The sequence below is a fragment of the Phoca vitulina genome, unplaced genomic scaffold (genome assembly GCF_004348235.1).
Source record: "Phoca vitulina isolate PV1807 unplaced genomic scaffold, GSC_HSeal_1.0 scaffold8, whole genome shotgun sequence".
NCBI classification, from domain to species: domain Eukaryota; kingdom Metazoa; phylum Chordata; class Mammalia; order Carnivora; family Phocidae; genus Phoca; species Phoca vitulina.
The window spans coordinates 31,344,322-31,358,650 of NW_022589711.1; the positions used below are offsets into that span (position 1 = coordinate 31,344,322).

General features: G+C 39.7%; 1 protein-coding gene across 15 annotated transcripts in view; it reads left to right on the forward strand.

The window, feature by feature from the left end:
• The window catches only part of BBX (BBX high mobility group box domain containing), a 268,690-nt gene that overhangs the window by 60,088 nt on the left and 194,273 nt on the right, over positions 1–14,329 (forward strand). The window contains exon 1 of one of the 15 annotated variants that reach the window (XM_032406475.1): positions 11,710–11,823. The exons of the other annotated variants lie outside the window; for them this stretch is intronic. The gene's annotated coding sequence lies outside the window, so the exon portion shown is untranslated. Of the gene's footprint in view, positions 1–11,709; positions 11,824–14,329 lie in introns of those variants that run through there. 15 annotated transcript variants of the gene reach the window in all.

Consider the following 14,329-nt stretch of genomic DNA (forward strand, 5'->3'; position numbering starts at 1 on the left):
TACAAAACAGAATCCTTGCCTTTAGTAATTCATAGTTTTACAGCAAGTTGGCAGAAAGCCAGCCAGAAATAGTACAGAAAACACCTTGTTTTAATAATATATCTCACTGCCAAATTATTATTATCTTTTTGCTTATCTTCTCTTCTTCCTAGGAGAGTAGAAGCCTTATCTATTTTGTTCTTTTTATCCCATTGCTCAAAGCAGTTCCTGGTATACAGTAGGTATTAAGTAACTATTGAATAAATAGAATGAATGTTTTGATTGTTTAATAAGACCTATGGAGGGGAAGGGATATGAGCCAGATCCTAAAAGATGGTCAGACTTTGAATAGGTGCAGAAAGGAGCAAGTGACTGACAGCCAGAGGGAGCTGTATGAACAACATGGTCACAAAGTAAGAAGAGGGGCTTGGAGCCATGGGGGTAGGGGATAGAAGGGTAGAGAGTAGGATTAGTAAGGAAGCCAGCCTGGATTGAGCAGCCGTTTCACGTTGGAGAGAAGCCAGGAGCAAATGTGGTAGAGTGAGAGGTGGAAGGCGTGTGCACTCAAGAAGCAGTTTGGTTACTAGCATGGAATCACACATTTCAGGTTAAAAATCCTAGTTTACCACCTGTAAACTGGGTAACTTTATTAAAGATGCTTAAGTTCTCTGTGCCTGAGTTTCCCTATTCCAGTAAAAAAAAAATAATTCAGCCATTAAGAATATGCTCATCAATATTTTTTTGTTGTTGTTCATCCATATATATTTTTAAAGATTTTATTTATTTATTTGACAGAGAGACACAGCAAGAGAGGGAACACAGGCAGGGGAGAGGGAGAGGGAGAAGCAGGCTCCCCGCTGAGCAGGGAGCCTGATGTGGGGCTCGATCCCAGCACTCTGGGATCATGACCCGAGCCAAAGGCAGACGCTTAACAACTGAGCCACCCAGGCGCCCCTGTTCATCAGTATTTTTAATAACATGAGGAAATGCTTATGTTATTTTTCCTAGAACTAACATATGTGAGTAAAAAAGAATGGGGTAAGAATTGAACATATAGCATGATCTAAAGGCAGAGTACCTATTTATGTGCCAGGCTTTGAGGTTACAAAAAAAAAATACTGGGTATCAAACATGTCGATAGTAGTGTGATTGTAGGTGATATTTATTTTAATTTAAAAATCACATATAGGGCGCCTGGGTGGCTCAGTCGTTAAGCGTCTGCCTTCGGCTCAGGTCATGATCCCGGGGTCCTGGGATCGAGCCCCGCATTGGGCTCCCTGCTCCGAGGGAAGCCTGCTTCTCTCTCTCCCACTCCCCCTGCTTGTGTTCCCTCTCTCGCTGTGTCTCTCTCTGTCAAATAAATAAGTTAAAAAAAAAAAATCTTTAAAAATCACATATATAGGCTACTTGTGAGCATTCATGAATCTGAGAAGTTAAAAGCTCCTGTATTAGGTAAGAAATGAATGACGTTTACAAAGAACATCTGTGTCGTCTGGGTTAGTGATAATGTGTCACACCCATTTTCCCTGCCCCATGAAACTTCCACTTGGCCTTTTTGACATATCCACTTGGAACCTTTAGACGTCATTTTAACCTCTTTCTCCTATTTTTAAAATTTAGTGGGGAAAACATGAGGAAAACATTTTATTTGAGCTTATTAATTATACTCGATGAGTATATATCTTTGAACATCTACTATTTGACAAATTATCTTGTTGTACTCTCAGAAGATAAAGAGATGCACTTGGCTTCTTACCCTCCAAAAGCTTATAAAAAGAACCGATAAAACAAAGCTATTAGCTAGAAGAAAATAGAGAACATTTGAACCTGTTTAATTCTAATTCAGAACTGAACTGAACAGAACCTGAAATTCTCCAGGTTTTCTGCCTCCTAATTCAGTGGCCTTTCCCTTGCTTCCAGAGAGCCTTCTTTATCAAGTTACTTGGTTCTCCAGATATTTATCTGAAAACAAAAATACAACAGAGAAATGACCACTGATTCATGTACTCCAGCTGCTTCCAACTCATCAGCACTGGTTTAAGCGATCAAATGATTCTTGGCGCTGTTTCAGGAAGTTCTGCCAGAGGAAGTAGGAAAGCCCGTGTGGAGTTGGGTTTTGAACAGTGCCACATACAATTCAAAGTTTCAGAAGTGCAATTGTGCTCTTCATTTTCTCTGGGAAGATATCTAGGAAGGCAGTCGAATCTGATGATTGCTCAAGTACAGAAATATTTCAGTATTTCTCTATGCCTGTTTTGAGTGTCTTGGCCTTCATAATCACAGAAAAGGCACTCAGATGTATTTACAAAACAAAATTTGTTTTAAAAGGGTGATTTCCACAGTTTGGCTAGAGATTTTGCATCACGGTCCGTGAATTTTGATTCATTCTTTCATGCCTTTGTTTTGGTGCTTTCCATCATTTTCCCACGACTTCACATATCATATAGAGTTTATAGATATAGAGAGTACAATCTAGAGTTTTACAGTTTCAAATATGAAGTATTTCCTTGAAGTGGACCTTTGTAAACACTTGAATATATTTTCATAAGTCACCATTCTGTGGGACCAGTGTGTTGTACCAGATTTAAGCATGAAGATTTATAAATCAAGTAATTAGTTATATGTTTTGTAATATGGTTAAGCAGAAAATTATTTGTACAATGTTTATATATATGTATCTGTTTTACTTCGGTTTTCTAAATGTTCACCCCTCTTATTTTACTGGTTTCTCTTATTTCTTTAAGTGACTTTAAAGTGTAAGCTCCATCCTGCCTACACAGGTGACTCCCTTTTTCATATAGGGCTGCTTGTTTCTCCCTCTCACTTCTGAGACCTTGTTTACTTATTATTTACTCCATCATCAAAAGCTCCTCCATTGGGCCTGTGACCAGCACTTGGATTTGGAAGATAGTATGAGATGAGGGTTTGCGCTCCTCAGTAACAGCACAGCTTGTGTGTGGTCCCAAACAGAAGTCACAGCTTTGCCTGTCCCAGTATTACCGGAAACTTCGTTCCTGACCTTTCATGACCTTGCCTCCTTAACACAACCCGTAATGCCTCCAGCTTCCAGGCATTATCCACTCTTGGGAATTGGCCAATTTCCTAAAGGTTAATGCCTTTCTGGAGAGATTTTTTTTTTTTCCCATAGTCTTAAGGACAGAATTATAGATTAAGGATAGAATCATATCATTAACTTTTAAGGTATACATTCCTTCTTCTGTGGTGTTCGTAGATTCTAAAAGAAGCCTTTTTTTTTTTTTAAACTACAGCACCCATCTAAAGAAAAAAGTGAACTTAGGTAATTTTCCAGTGAGCCTCTTGATGTTCTTCATTTTTCATAGGACAGTGAAGAAAGTTAGAAAAATAATGAAAGAGTAAAAGGGATCAAAACAATAGTTAGAGAATTCAGGGAGCTCTGCAAGTCCAATAAAAGGCTTAAAAAGATTTGGTTTAAGATGCAGAAACAATCAGGTGCTCAAGGTGGGTAGGAGGGGGAGGAGGCCTTTTAGAAGCATGTAGAATTCCTCCTCTCCCATAAATTTTAAATTAAAAAAAATTTTTTTTTAAAGATTTTATTTATTTGAGATAGAGAGAGAAAGAGCATGAACATGGAGAGAGGGAGAGGGAAAAGCAGACTCCCCACTGAGCAGGGAGCCTGACTCCGGGCTCGATCCCAGGACCCCGGGATCATGACCTGAGCCACCCAGGTGCCCCCTCCCATAAATTTTATACTGTATTGATGAACAAATATATTTCTAAACTCTCCAGTATATGCTAAAAGAACCTGATTTCAAATAAGAAAATCTAGTTCAAGGCTTGACTTTTCAGCTCATTAAGTAGATGAGATGCTTGACCTCTCTGGATCTTAGGGTCTGTCTCCATGAAATGGAAATAATATTTATCTCAGTAGTTTTCTTTGAAGTGAAAATATATTGTAAAATATGTTTGCTAAATTTTCACCAGTAAAAATTGTTAGTGTATTATAGAGCCATCTGTGCCCCTTAGAAGTGACTTACTGAAGCATTGACAGATGATGACTTTCAAATAGGAAGCCTCTTAGAGCTAGAGAGGTGTTAGAGTATAGGAGAAATAAACCTTTCTTAGGGGGAAAGTTGTCAGATTAAAAGGAACACACAGGTAAGTGATATGTAATCTGATTTGAGAGAATATATTTCTACCAAATATGATTTATTTATTTGTAAGGAACTATAAAAATTAACAAATGTTACAGCTCTCAGTAATGGTACACAGTTAAAAAAGGAGTACTGAAATTTTATACTTGATAATACTCATTTATTTTAAAAGGTGTTAATACTAATAGAAATCTTTCCTTGAGACAGAGTACTTGACTGTAGGTAATTGAAATGTCTTTCACAAAAGTAAAAGGAAAATATTTGTATGTGGTGAGGAGAAACTGTAACTTGCTAGATAATTTATGCTGTTTTAACCTTTATAATCATTGTGGTACTTCAATTTTTTTTTTTTTTTTGCATTATATGTATAACTCCTAGGTAGCTATGACTGTGGCTTTATATTGAAGAGATTAATCCCATCAAGAAATTAATAAGTTAATAGTCTCCCAGTTTAGTATGACTTTGATATTTGGGGAAAATTTGTAAGTCTATCAGCTTGCAAAATGTAATCTATTTACAATTCCTTATTTTTTTTTCTTAAGATGTTTTGGGTTTAAAAAAATACTAAGATAACAGTGTTCTTTATGAGATTGCTGATTTTTAAAAACATCTTAAACTGATTTTCAGTGTAATAGCAGCCTTAGCATTGAACAGAATGCTCAATCTTAATGTCTCTTGGTGTCTAATAATGCTAGGATATCTTAGGGAAATTTGAAACATTTCAAAATAGATCTATGCAACAACCTGAAGTTTTAGTTTATTTCCTTACTATTTTGCTGTGTTTACCAGTGCACATGAGCTCAGGTTTTATTAATAAAAGGGGCATGTGCTGCAATTTTCGGGAGCCTTCAGGTAACGACTTCAAATAGGTATGTTTAGATTTGTCAAAATAGTAATCAGATTTGGCAAATTTCAGGAATACTGGATGATCATTGATCCTGAATTTCTCTCCTTCATCACATACCTTAAGGGCCAACAGTTTCTATTAGATTGTACCATTTAGTTAATGGGAGAATGTTTTGTTTTCTTTTTTGTATTCTTTTAACCTTACATTTTTCAAAGACCTTCTTTATATGGAAAAAAGTAGAAGTATGATATTTGGGGGATTTTTTTAATTGTCTGACTATATTATAATTTTACATTTCTGTACAGCTACTTATCTATCTTAGAGACTAACTGGTGTTTTGTTAAATCTTTTAATGTACTTGTTGGTCAGTGGTACTTCAAGGATGGTCTGCATTTGGCCTGTGGCAGTTCTATAGCAGCAGTCAATTAATCAACCAATATAAAAGTGTTTATCTGACACTGACCTTGTGCTGGATATTATGGGATTAACAAAGCCCCTTGAGCTGGTCAATAAATTTTAAGTGATTATGACCCTGAGGCCTATCTTTTGTCTGAAAACTGAATGCTGGGCATAGGTTCAGCAAAATGGATCCTGAAACATCAACTCAAGGGTGTTCCCTTCTTATTTCCCCTACCAATTACCAGAGAAGTCATCACAAATCCACTAAATCCTAATCCATTTTGGTGATGTAAGATTATCACTATCTAAACAGATGGGTTCCTGGAGTAAGTTCGGTGGCAAAAGAAACCTTGAAGGAGTTGGAAAACAGGCTTGAAAACTTTCAACTAATCTTTTAATATTTATCGGGTACAACATAATGTACTAGGTGCTGGGGATGTAAAGATGAACAAAAACAAGGATTCTCTTCTGTGGGATCTTATAAGGTAATGGGGAAACCAGGTCTGTGTTCAAAATGAGAGCCATCAGCACTCTGTACCAGTGATACGGGCAGAACTTTTGGGAACACATAGGATGCAGTCTAACTCTGCATAAAGGAAATGGACTAATTTTTTTCCAGTTCTTTTAAGTGAAAAAACAAAACAAAACAAAAAACAGACTTTGGATTTAGACAGTAGCCATAGAGGAGAATAATGTGGATTCAAAGACCAAAACACAGTTATCCAAAGGAACTCAGAAGTAACATTGCATGAGCATATGATTTAAGATTTGCCAAAGGAATAGAGTTGCAGTTCGGTAGTTGAAAGGGACATTTTGCTGGGCTTGGGTACTTTCAGAGGTAAATGCTTTTCATTGTGCCTGTATCAGGTCATCAATGACAGTTGTTTAAAATCATCACATTTTCCCCCAGGGTCAGATAACAGTTATTAAATAGATAGGGAGTAGACCCCAAATTCTATCACAGGCCACGTTTTTGCCATTTTTCTTCTTAGTGTTCCTTTAGGCACCTGATAACATTTTATAAATATAAATTTGTTTTTCTTAGGCTAAGTGCCCCAGTCTAGTAGCCCATAGTTTTTCATGTTCCCAATTTCAGGCGTCCATGTAGTTTCTCCATTCTGCACATTATTCTCTTCCAAGGACTGTCTTCCTTTTTGGCTTCTTCACTGCAGCCCTTACTCCCATCAGTCTCACTTAGTCAAATTCCCAGCTCATTCTCTCCTTGCCAGGGTGGCCCTCCAGGCTAACTACAGAAAAGGTTGATGATGGAGTTGAAGATGGTGATGGTGATGGTGAGAATGAAGGCGTCATGCCCTCATTATAATCATTCTCTGAGAGGCTGGGCCCAGTAGTTCTGAGTGTGAGCTCTGGAGTCAGGCTGCTTAGCCTCAGTGCCAGTGCTTTGACTTCTTGGCTCTGGAACCCTAGGCTCTCTTGGACAGTCTTTCCTCATCGATAAAACATAGTATCTATAATGCCATAAGATTATTAGAGAATTAGATGAATCAAGACATGTCATACCATAGGAGCTCAAAAATGTTAGTAATTATTTAGTAAATGCAAGGTTATAACTGGTGCAGTGCTAAGGACACTATCTTATTTATTTATTTTAAAGATTTATTTCAGAGAGAGAGAGACGGGGTGGGGAGGGGCAGAGGGAGAGAGAGAATCCTGAGGCAGACTCCCCACTAAGCGGGGAGCCCAAGACGGGGCTTGATCCCAGGATCCTGCGATCATGACCTAAACTGAAATCAAGAGTCTCTTGGCCGCTTAACCAACTGTGCACCAGGCACCCCAGGACACTATCTGTTTTAATGCCTACACCAACCTTATAGGTCATGTTATTATCTTTTACAGATGAGGAAATTGAGCCTTAGAAAAGTTAAATAACATGGTCTGGATTCAAGCTCAGATCTGCATGATTCCAGAAAGCCCGCTCCCCCCCAAAAAAACCTTATGCCCTGTGGGAATCACAGGATAGGGTGGGTATCCTGCCACAGCTTCTCACTACACCTTTTGTTGATTATACCAGCACTTTCAGTGGGGCATGTACATGTCTGAGGGAACTTTGCTGGACCATCCATCTGCAGGATTGAGTTCTAGTTCTGGCTTTCTTGACTGCTTTTGTGACCTTGAGCAAGTCACTTAAATATTTTGAGGCTCAGATTCAGGGTCAAGTGAGACTATAATAATAGTAAGCACAGGGCGCCTGGGTGGCTCAGTTGGTTAAGCGACTGCCTTCGGCTCAGGTCATGATCCTGGAGTCCCGGGATCGAGTCCCGCATCGGGCTCCCTGCTCAGCAGGGAGTCTGCTTCTCCCTCTGACCCTTCCCCCTCTCATGTGCTCTCTCTCTCCTCTCATCCTCTCTCAAATAAATAAATAAAATCTTAAAAAAAAAAAAAAATAGTAAGCACATAATAATTCATGGAATAAGGTGCCTAGCCTACCATATGGACCTTTTAAATAGAATAGGTAGTATCAGTTAACTTTTTGAAACCTTATCTTCCCTTTGATGTTATTTGAATTTTGTTGGCTGCTTTTGAAAGTGGGAAGTTTACTTTGTGCTTCTGGAGATGAACCTAAGGTTCTAGGGCACTAGATGGAGTAGTACCTTAGAGACTGAAGCTTTGGACTACCAAGTACCATAACAAGCAAAAACATTTAGTGAGTAGATAATTAGTAAAAGTAACACGCACCTGTGTGTTGGTAATTGGGAGTGGGATGGGTTTGATACCAAAATTATACCAGTGCAGACTGAGGTTTTGGAGCATATACAGAGTTAAATCTCTGTGTACATTATTCAGACATCCAGCCATGTTAATGATCAGAACCTAACTGACCTCTCAAAATAAAATCGCAAACTTGAGGTATTTTATAAAAGACATACCTTCTTGGCTTCAATAGTTTTTATCAGAATTAAACAGATCTAGTTAGCTTTTTGCTGATTTCCACACCTCCTAGCAATTAGGATGGAAAGGGGAGCTTCACGGAGACACTTAGTGGTGAGAAGTGATAGGAGGAGCCTGACCAAAAGGGAAAAACATCCCTTTTCTTTAAGTAAAGCATGTTCACGTCTGTGAACTTGTCTCAATTTTGTGAGGTAGTTTAGGAAGATGAGATTAATCTCTTTTTAGAGGGAAGAAAGTTGGAGCTCAGGGAGTTTCAGTACCTCAGCTTACAGGCTGCTGGTTTGTGATCCATGGGTCAAGAATTGAACCCACAGCCCCCAGTTTGCTGGCAGGAATCCAGGGAGCCACACGGGAGCAGCAGCATAGGTCTCGGGGCATTGTATGAACACTCAGCAGGGTTAGTGAAAATTGTGTGAGAAACATAATAAAAGATGAAAGTTTGGTGTGGTCTAAGAAGATAAGAATGAGTTCCCCATTTTGAGAAGATTTTCATTTATAGTAGTTGAAAATTAGGAGACAAAACTGTTGTGGTACTAAAAGAAGAACCATGGGTAACTGGGAAGCCTAGTTGCTCAAAGTGCCTCATTTCCTGAGGTTCTAGATTTCCCCTCCTCCTCCTCCTTCTCCTCCTCTTCTTCTTCTTTAACTCTGTAGTGACCCTTGAAAGGTGCTTTGGAATGAAAGAAGGGTGACCAGTGTAATGGTCTTTAAACATTTTTGCTCCAGTAAGAATTTTGAAAACTGGATTTCTTCATGTATTTCTTCATTGACATTTAAATTTTTTGTCATAAGTTTAAATCATTTGCTAATGCTAAAATAGTTGTTGATTGTAAGTATTGAAATTTTTTTTAAGATTTATTTATTTAGGGGCGCCTGGGTGGCTCAGTCGTTAAGCGTCTGCCTTTGGCTCAGGTCAAGATCCCAGGGTCCTGGGATTGAGCCCCGCATCGGGCTCCCTGCTATGCGGGAAGCCTGCTTCTCCCTCTCCCACTCCCCCTGCTTGTGTTCCCTCTCTCGCTGTGTCTCTCTCTGTCTAATAAATAAATAAAATCTTAAAAAAAAAAAAAAGATTTATTTTGAGAGAGAGTGAGAGAGCGAGGGGGGTAGGGTGGAGTGGGAGAGGGAGAGAGAGTCTTAAGTAGACTCCCCACTGAGCACGAGCCCAATGTGGGCCTGGATCTTATGACCCTGAGATCAGGACCTGAGCCGAAACCAAGAGTGGGACACTTAACCAGTTATGCCACCCAGGCATCCCAATATTGAAATTTCTTAATAAAATTGTTCTATCCTTCTTAAACATGTTTCTTTGTATCAAACTCCATAGCTATATAAAACTACCACTATCTATTTACAAACTACTCTTTAACAGTCTGAAATTTTAGTGTTAATTTTTCTCCTTGAGGTCTTTGTTACTACACTTTCCTCACTAAATTCTTTTTTCCTCACTAAATTTTTATCCTTATGTTGTATTATGTTTAAAAATCTATTTTTGACCACCTTATCATACTTCTGGTAACAGAATTTACTGTTATGATAAGCCTCTAAGTGATTTTTTTTTTTAAAGTTATCATTATGGTGGTTTCTAGTACACAGTTGATCAAAATAACATGTGTGAATTACAAATTTTGATAAATAATAATAGAAAAATACGGTCTTATCGGAAATTTCTCTCTAAATGCGTTATTGGTGCTTTTCTTTCTATTCATGTATCAGTGGGTGAGATTATTCATTGCAAAGAGAGTTTAGTATGTTTTTCATTCCTTTTTAAATGTATATACTGTGAAATTTTGTTTACATAAATAAGTTGAAGAAGATGAGAGCATGAATGTAGCATGTCACTTAATTCTTTGAACTTACGGGTTCTTATTAAAAAATCTCAGACCTGTCATTTAAAATTATGTTTTTTTTTAAAATATTTTATTTCTTTATTTATTTGACAGAGAGAGACACAGCGAGAGAGGGAACACAAGCAGGGGGAGTGGGAGAGGGAGAAGCAGGCTTCCCGTGTAGCAGGGAGCCCGATGCGGGGCTCGATCCCAGGACCCTGGGATCCTGACCTGAGCCAAAGGCAGACGCTTAACGACTGAGCCACCGGGCTCCCTAAAATTATGTTTAATGATTTCTCAGCTGACAACCAAATTAGGTCCTGCTCCAAGTTTATTCCAAGCAAAGAATTGGCAAAGCCACCTGAGTTGTCAAAGGAGTGACTAGGGCCATATACTTTTTCACCACCAGTATTTTTCATTGTCCCCTTGTGTCCTGCCCAGAGGTTTTTCCTGCCTCAGCATGAGATTTGTGATGGTTGAGCTATGTGCCTTGATTTTGTAGAGCCGGAGTAGGGGGATTGAGAAAGGGAAGGTGGGAAAGGGGAACTTACTCTCTAGGACATTCTTAGCACATCAGTTCTAGGAAAACGTGCTCAGAAACGTTGATCTGGAAATTGATTTACCATCTTTGTGCCTGCATACTCTTCGTACCCTTTGGCAACTTTCACGTACTTCCGGGAGTTTGCCCACCCGAATTTGAAGACTGTTGCGTTAGTAACCAGTATATTGTGGGTTCATAATTAAAACAAATTTTTTTCTCCCGTGTGTGCGCACGCGCGTCTCCTTTAAACTTAGAACACTGCTGATCAAGGTAAATCATTTATACTGTTTAGGGTCATATCATAGGTATTAATTGCTTCCATGCATGGGATTATAAATTGTCCTGTCCTGAGCATGAATCTACATAATCCTAATTCTCTATAAATTCTCTAGATCAAGATTAACATTTGAAGTGCCTGTCACTTTTTTCCCTACAAATCTTTTGCCGGTCCTGTTCACATTTACTAGTACTTTGGCAAAGCATTATCTTAAATAGCTCCATAGAAGGAATTACTTGCAATTCTGAGTAAACAACAAAGAATTGTCCACATTAGATTGCTTTTTTGCTCCTGGCTTATTTCTTTTGGGTGTCAGTTCATAAAATTACAACAGTACAAGAGACCTCAGATATAATTTATATTAACTCTTTCCTTTTTCAGAAAATGAAACCAGAGCGATGAAGCCAATTGTCCAAGGTCACAGAGGTGGTATTAGCATAGCGAAACCTGTCTCCTAACTCCCATTATTACACCCTTTGCTACATCACACCTTCTGTGCCTTTTGCTAAATTGCATTTCTCACCTCAGTCCTATTTAATATTATTTCTCCTGGGGACTGACTAGCTTTTTGTCAACTCAGCATTATTTTTTAAATAGGGAGGCATTTGCTTTTTCATTGAAGACTTTTCTGAAAACAAAAATACTCCTTATCCTCTGGCAAATACTTTCCGCTGCACAGTAGGACACGGCAAGGCGAGCCTGGGGCCCAGCGGCCCCCTGGCAATGGCACTGGGGGAGGGAGGGGGATGTTAACAGGTCAGAGTAGAGGTGGATTGGCAGAGCGGGGGCTGGTGGGAGGTGGGAAGCTTACATCATTTCCCTGCAACTGGGCTCTGGCGAGGCTGTAAGGCCTCACTTTCCCCTGTGTAATAGTTTGCCAGCTTGACAGAGATTCGTAAAAGAAAGAAAAGGTACGGCGGGACGGATGCTCACCCTGTTCATAAATCTGTGCTCTCAGATGAAACTGTCAATAAGTAACTGGAAGCAGCCCGACTGTCTGTGCTTCGCTCTCCCCCAGCTCAGTTCCTTTCTGCTCCGCCCCATCCCTGCTCTCTCTCTGCTGCTCAGATCAGCTTCCTGCTTCTCATGAAAGCTGTTCTCCTATAAAGCTGGTCTGCTTTCACGGAAAGCATTATATTCATAACTCTGAGTCAGGTTTTGTGGAAGTGTTGTTGGTTTGGTTTTCTTTGGGGGACGGAGAGGGAGGGAAGAATATATATTTATATATAAAAAAGAAAGGGGCAGACTGAAAAAGCAAAATCATCATGAATTTTGTTGTTACATCGTGCCGGTGTTAGAACCAGCTCTGTAGACTGCCGCACTGAAAACATTTCTGTGAGAGGTATGTGCTTGAAAAACGGAAAGGTGACTGTTGGCCGTGGTGCAAACTGTCCACCCAGCAGCTGCTCAGATGTCTGTAAGGCCGTTATTTGCTAGCGTTTTGATACGGAAAGGGCAGTCGTTCCTTGAGACGCGGTACAGTTAGCAGCTTTTGGTAAAATGTTAAATAATTTGCTTCGTCCGTCCCCACATCAGGACTCCTGAAATGCTCGTTCAGGCTGCATACGTCCAGTCAAACCCACAGCGTTCTTCCAGGCTCTTTTGGTGGTGATTGTCTGTAAACAAGATGATGATCTTTAATACCGCTCTCATTATTTATGAACCACATGACAAAGATTAACGAGAGAGACTTCCAGTAGCCTTGAAGAAGCTTCAGATTCATTAGGAGCTGTTTGCATTGGCAGATAACAAAAGTAAAAGGAAATGGCTGATGATTCACCGTAACCTAAAGTGAAAGTTTTAAAGTTTAGAGGGTGTGTTATGTTTAAGTGGAGAAATGTGGAGGGGTCACTAAAATTTAGAAGCATAACCCCACCCACTACAGTGGATGTCTGACCTATATTGTGGCCAGAAGGTTTTGGAACACATACGGATGTATCTTTTCAAAGGAGATTAGTAAAGTATGTATGAACATTTCTATTCAGTGGTCAGAAGAATAGGATTAAGAATATAACCAACACTGAAGGAAATGTGGAGAACTATGTATTTGTTACGAAAAATCCAGGCTATTCTGTTATTAAAAAGTTTTGGAAAATATTTAAAGTAGGAAAATAAAACATTTTATCGCATACATTGGCTAAGCTACTAGTGGCCGAGACCATTCAAACTACAGAGGAGTTTCTGCTTGATTTTAAGAATTATTTCATCATGGAAAAAACTTGAGAAGTCTTGAATGTTACCATGCTTTAAATTTATTTTACAAAACTTTGGAGTTAAATTTTTATATGAAGGTGCCAGTACTGTTGTCCTTTTCTACAAAGATAGTAGTGCTTCAGTTGTTGAAGCTCACACTCGTGAATAGAATAGGCTAGCTATTATAACTCAGCCTGAATTCTTCCCTTTAAGAGACTGTGCCATTTAAACTTGATTTCTTCTCAGATATTTGCCAAGAGCGCTAATCTTCATGATCATAGAGGATATTGTTAACAAGTTAAAAGTATAAAAGGTTCTAGAACAGAAAAGATCTGGGAAATAAAAGCCTTCTGAGAAGGAATTCCCCCTGCCCGCCCCCCCCACACACGTGGCCACCCTGATTGTATTTACCTTGGTCATTGTCAAGTGTAGCTGCACATTAGAAACCCCTGGAGAGCTTTTAATACCTACCATTGCCCGCCCTCCCCCCAGAGATGCTAATTTAATTGGTTGTGGGTGTGGCCTGGGCTTTGATAGATTTAAAACCATTCCCAGGTGTTTCTGAGGTGCAGCCAGAGGTGACAACAGTTGCACTACCTGAAGGTCCCCTGTGCTGAAGCAGCCCGATCTGTTTTGGGTTCCGTTCATATCAACCCCAGATCTACTTTGGTATGTGTCCTCTTAGGTCTGCACTTTGTCACTAGCAGCTCATCAGATACTATCATCTCTACCCCAAGACTTCTCTTTTCCAGACTATCTAGTCCTCATTCCGCCAGCCTTCAGGACTTGTTTTCCCCATCCTTTCCCTTTCTGGTCACTTTCTGTCATGGAATTGCTCTCGTTTGTCAGGTTCACCCTTCAGTAGGGTGCCCTCGGGCCCGAGTCCTTTGCTCTGGACGTGTGGTGCCCAGCACAGGATGCAGAGAAGGCAGGGAAGCTAGGCTGTGACTCCTTTGTGCTGGACACTGCCCTTCTGCCATCGGTGGGCGAACGTTACGTTAGCTTTTGAGCTCGAAGTCAGCTCGAGCTCTCGGTTCTTTTTCGCATGAACTTAAGTCAGGCCTCTCCTGCTCCATCCTTGTCGGGTGGTATTTTTTTTTTTTCTTCACTGTATTGCCAGGGTTTGCATTTATACTTGTGAACCATAAGAGGAAAACCCACTGAATCAGTTGTTCCCCACACGGAGAGTGATGTATTCAAACTGAATGCCAGAAGTTTATTCTG